Source organism: Rhinopithecus bieti, unplaced genomic scaffold (assembly GCF_001698545.2).
Source record: "Rhinopithecus bieti isolate Rb0 unplaced genomic scaffold, ASM169854v2 scaffold_81659, whole genome shotgun sequence".
Classification (NCBI taxonomy): domain Eukaryota; kingdom Metazoa; phylum Chordata; class Mammalia; order Primates; family Cercopithecidae; genus Rhinopithecus; species Rhinopithecus bieti.
The window spans coordinates 1,287,498-1,293,249 of NW_016837762.1; the positions used below are offsets into that span (position 1 = coordinate 1,287,498).

A 5,752-nucleotide genomic window follows, 5' to 3' on the forward strand; every position below is an offset into this window, starting at 1 on the left:
TTTAATTTCTGGGAAGAGATTTCTGGGACAGAAAATGGGGCAGAAGAAAAAAGCCAGCCAAGTTTACAGGCTTAGTGAGATTAAGAAGATAGTGACGATGATCAGAAATCAAAGGTAATTGATTTGAAGCATGCATTTGTATTTCAAGAAAGAAAACAAAGAAAATTCTTTAAACTTCTTGGAATTACAGCATGGAGACGTGGATTCAGTCACTCGTGAGTGAATTCATTGATGGGGACAAAGTCTCTAAAATAAGGACTTGATTGTAATTTATTTTTCATTCTGATAATAGTTTCTGTATTGCCCACCAATATTTCCTTAATTTAGACAATACCCATAATCTGTGTTTTAACCTCCAGCAAGCTTGAAGCAGATAGATTTCCCGGGAGACTTATGATACAAGCTGTTCTCTTTTGAGGGCATCTACAGGAGAGATTTAAAGTCTTTCTTCTTTTTTATTGTTATATAGATGAAGGCTTCCTATGTTGCCCAGGCTGGTCTCGAATGCCTGGCTTCGCCTCCTTATGCGCCATGGCAACAGACCTCAGCCACCGCGCCTCCCTAAAGTCTTTCTTCTATCACTTTATTTAATCTACTGTGATACTGGTTTGGTCAGATCCAGACAACAGTTCTCCATGACGCAGGGTTGGTGAATTTGGGTCATCAGCCAATTGTTCACGTTGAACTTTGTCTTTCAGCTTGTCAAAAAATAATATAAGATTTATCGAAGCACCAGCATGAATCCCTAAGGAAACAGGATGGAGGAGGTCATCAATGCAACCAGGACCTCCAGTTCTTGCCCCTGTCTGGGATGCCCTGAGAGGCGGTGCAGAGCCGTGGGTGTGGCTCTGAGAGCCCACTCCCACACGCCACAAAGTCAGGGGCATCTGGAAGACCCAGAACCATGGCCGTGAAAGGCCTCTGCCATGTAGGACTCTTGATCTTAGCAGAGGCACTGAGCAATTTTGTGTGTGTGTGTGTCGTGACAAGGGCCTGGTCATTTTAGGGCAAAGCTCTAACCAGTTTGTTCTTTTTTACCCAGACGCAACTGACAGATATTGTGACTTGTCCTGCTGTGACTCTTCCGAGGAACAACAATTTCTGAAACTGTTATTATCAGTACCTTTTCTTTTCTATTTTCCCCTTAAAGGTGTGATTGTATTATATCCTTTGAGCAAATGAGTAAATACCCCTACTCAAAGTGAAGCAAATAATATGAGGTGAATCCCACCCGGAGGGATGTTTGTAGTGACAGGCCACAGGGCTGTTCTCAGCTGTGCCCTATTCAACAGTCTAATCCAGGACTTGGATGAATACATAGAAATACTGCTAAATTTACTGATGACACAATGCTGAGAGAGACAGCAAATCTACTGCAGGCCAATATCAGCAGTGAAAATTAGTTTAGCTAAATAGGATTAGAATGCAAAAAAGTCAATAACATGAAATTTAACATCAATGAAAGCTCTGGATTTAGGTTCAAAACAGGAATTTATAAGTAAAGGATGTGGACTACGTGGCTTGAATATGGGCCATAATATGCCAGTGGACAAGGCGAACTATAAGGTGCTGTGTGGCATCCAGTCCTGAGCACTCGGGGCCACTGTTGGGAAGAAAAAGCCAGGACAGTGAGATATCTTGAAACAAGGTCATGTGAAGGACAGCTGAGAAAACTAGAAATGGTCACCTGTGAGAGGGAAAGGCTTAGTAGTCATTTTGGAACTCTTGAAAATTGGACATTTTTGGACATTATGTTTTATTTTCTTTTGTTTCAAAATTTATTTTGATTTTATTAAAATTATATGCACTTTTGAAATCATACGCTTTCCCAATGGGAAAGGGGAACCCTAAATCCTACGCCATATGAGGACAACCATAGAAAACAGATAAACTAGGAGATGCTTATGCAATGCAAAACACTCCCCATTTTCTGGAAGGATTTTCCTCAGTACTTTGCCAAACAGAAATCAATCACTTTCAGCTGAATAGTATATCTGACAAAAGTTGGTAGGGAAGGTAAGTACTGAGGAATTTGAAGTTATACCATGACCTCCTGCTAACTGAATAGCACGTCAAAAAAAAATAAAGCATATCTCAAATAATATTTAGTCAATGGGCAAATAAGATGCTGTTTATCAAAAGTCCTTTTATATTCGACTTTCCAGCAACACAGCCATCATGTGCAGTTGATGAGTACGTATGCTCACAAGTAGTTACCTGCACATACTCCTTCAGCCATCTCTCTGGTAATGAAGAAGTTAATGTCTTATAATTCATTTCTGAGCATTTTATAATGCTTAACTAATTATAAACTAAAAATAAAATCCCTTGAATTCAATATCTAATGAAAGACTCAGCATCCATCGACCTGCCACCCACCCATCCTCTATCTATCTTGCATTTATTCTCCATCTATCCCCCATTTGTTCATTCATCCATCCATCCATCTATTCACCCACTATCCATGCATCCTCCAACCATTACTCATCTATCCTCCATTCATCCTCCATCTATTCATCTATCCATCCTTCATCCATCCATCATCCACCCAACTGTCCAAGGTCTACTAGGGATTCAGAAATAAAAGCTCTAGTTTCTAGGTTCTATTAATAGTAGTGCCCACTCTAGCGAGAGAGACAGGTTGTGAACAGAACGTTCTGATTCAGGGATAAAATCTCAGTCACTGAGGTATGTACAAGACTTCATAGAGACTGCATTGTATAGACAGGAGAAGACCTCCCTGAGGAGAAGATGCTCAGTGGAGGCCTAGAAGGGCACTACAGTCAGGCAAAGGAGGGAACCAGTGCAAAAACGTGGGGCCATAAGGGAAGGGGATGCTTGTTCGATGCCCACCTGCTCCAGAACATGGGGGCCACGGGGATGTGAAGGCATCATCAGAGATGAACCAGGAAAAGTAAGCAGAGCCTCAATCCTGAAAGGTTTTGTGGGTCACACTGAAGAGTTTAGGTTTTTGAGTGGGAGAGAGACATCAGCACCTCTCACAATCTTCTCTGCTACCCTCTGGTCTGAGAGAGCAGCATCATTAGAGCCATCATCCAATAGAGAAGTCAGAGCAAGTTGTATACAGCTTAAAACTCTGCAATGGCACCACCCGCCATAAGGTCCAATATCACCTGACCCCCTCACCGCTCCCTGATCTCATTCCCTCCACTCTCAACCCACACCTATCCTGCCCCAGCCAGCCCAGTCCATGTACTGTTCCTTGAAGCCCTCATGTGTGTTCTTACCTTAGGGCGTATCTCTGACTCTTCTCTCTGCAAGGAGTGCCCTTCCCACACATCCTCAGGTGGCTCAGTCCCTCACCTCCTTTGGTCGTATGTCAACTTCTCAGTGAGGCCTACCCTGGCTGCCCTACCGAAAACTCCACACACATGTGTGCACACCAGGAATTCTTGATCCCTTACCCTGCTTTGTTTTTTCCCAGCACTTACCACCTTCAAAATTATTATGATATCTTTATGTTTATTGTCTTTCTCCTTCTACTAGTCTGAAGGTTGAGGTCTCTGTTTTGTTCACTGACACCCAAGCACCTAGGACAAAACCTCACACATGCAGACGCTCAATCAATGTTTGCTGAATGAACGTGAGATTGGATTCGTTTTCTCTTTTTACAAAAACCACCCAGTGAAAATATGAAGAGTGATGTGCAAGGATTTGAAATTGGGCCTGGTGAGACCATTTAGAAGTTTGTTGCTGTGATGATGCTGACAGATTGAATGAAGCAGTTGCCGTGAGGAGGGAGGGGAGGGCGGGGAGGGCGTGGGCTAGAGTTATTAAGGAGATAGAATTGTCGTGACTTGGTGGCTAAGTACAGGCTTGTGCCCCATAATGATGCTTCAGGCAGTGATGGACCGCATATACCACAGTGGTCTCATAGATTATGCAGCATATATAGAAACGTGACAAATGGCATTTGATAATGGCATCGCAGATGAAGTAGGGGAAATGACTGATATTCAGCAATGGTGCTGGGACACTTGGTTTCCCATAAAAAATATACGTAAATAAAAATACGTATGCAATCTAGGTTCATGTGAGTATGCTCTATGATGTTTGCACAATGATGAAATTGCCGAAAGACGCATTTTTCAGAACATAATCTCTGTGATTAGCAGCACACGACTGTCTCTGGATATGGGATATAAGCAGCTAGGATGACTTAGCTGGCATGGATCACAGGGCAGTGGTGGAGACATTCACAGAGTTGGGGGAGAGAGAAGAGATGCTATTTGGTGGATGGCAAAGACATTATGAGGTTTGTTTCACACACGCTGTCCGTTGGTTCTCCACAGGACAACTGAGTGGACGCAGAATGTCTTTATATGTTACAGTGTGCATATTGACTTTACAATTTATTTCTTTTCTTCCTAGACAGCCACTGCCAAACTCATATAATAAGCCTTCAATATCTACCAAAATAAAAATAACCAACCACATTCATTTACTTCTTATCTTACAGTCATTGGCCTTCCTTCTGGTCCTGTTTGAGACTTTAAAAAATCACTGTATAAGGTAAAAACTGCATGTCTTTACCCATTGTCTGTTTTCACACTGACATCTGGAGAATCTTATCCCACAACACCCTCAGATGCTATCTAACGTTTCCTAAAATGATGATGTCCTTAGCTACTTTACCTCAGACAGAAGCAAATTCACAGCAATCCGATTCTCAGGGAAACCACTAGATTTTTTTTTAAAGAAAATAGCTGGCAAGAATCTGGTTTCTCTGTAGTTTCTCCAAGCAGTAACCTTCTCTCATGACAAACTGTACCCACTTGCTAGAAACTCAGCAACTTGGTTTTTCCCATTCTGCGTGGCTTCCAGATGGCCACCAGCTGGCCGGAGCTATTTCCTGCATTCTAGTCCCTTTCTGCGTCCTCCTGGTTCTCTTTTTGATCTCCCACGTCTGTCCCCTCCTCCTTCTAACACCCACCATACTATACCCCGCTTTGGAAGCACCTATTTTCTAAGAAAATCTTGAGGAATTTTTTGGAGGCATTACGTCTTTTTTGTTTTGAAACTTTTGGATTGTAAGGAAAACCAGCTGCAGAGCTAGGCAGAGGCCCCAGCTCTGCTCCATCAGCAGAAGGACAGCTGTCTCTGAGCGCAGGACGAGGATCCCCGCCTTGCAGGGGTCACGGCAGACTGTTCTGTGACAAGGCCATTGGGGGACAAATGGACCTGACATTCTCCAGAAACCGCGCTTCAGTCTTTGAGCTGCACTCCTTTTCCTTCAAAATCGTGGCAAGGAGACGCCTAGTCCCCCCGCGTACTTATGGACCAGCGAGAGCCACTGAGAGATGCATCACTGGATCCTACCTAAGCACCTTTTGTTCCATCACCCTGTGACCAGAGTATTGCACCACAATCCCAGTTGTTTGCAATAAATGGCTTGTCTTGATTTTCCAGATTATAGCTAGAAGATTGCCTCAAATGATGAATTGTAGAATGGAGCAGCATGTCTGTGTGTCTGCGTCTTCATCTGGGTTTGTCAGGCCAGTGAGTGTCGGGTCTGCGTCTTGGAGGAAAAGGCTTTGGTGGGGTCTCCATTAAGACCTTTGTACGAGGAGGGTTTCTGTAGAGGAGCATGTCTGAGTGGGTGGTGGCAGGAGATTCCTAGGTGAGGGGTGGAGGTTACTGGTATGCCAGGCTAGTGTCAATGCCTGTGTGTGCATAGGGGTCTGTGTGGGTGACTGTGTGTGTACATGGGTGTGTGTGTGCACAGGGGTCT

General features: G+C 43.6%; 1 long non-coding RNA gene across 1 annotated transcript in view; it reads left to right on the forward strand.

The window, feature by feature from the left end:
- The first annotated feature begins 5,448 nt into the window (after window positions 1-5,448).
- The window catches only part of LOC108524819 (uncharacterized), a 3,151-nt gene continuing 2,847 nt past the window's right edge, over window positions 5,449-5,752 (forward strand). Inside the window, exon 1 of the long non-coding RNA XR_001884133.1 lies at window positions 5,449-5,520. This is a non-coding gene — a long non-coding RNA (uncharacterized LOC108524819). The remainder of the gene's footprint in view (window positions 5,521-5,752) is intronic.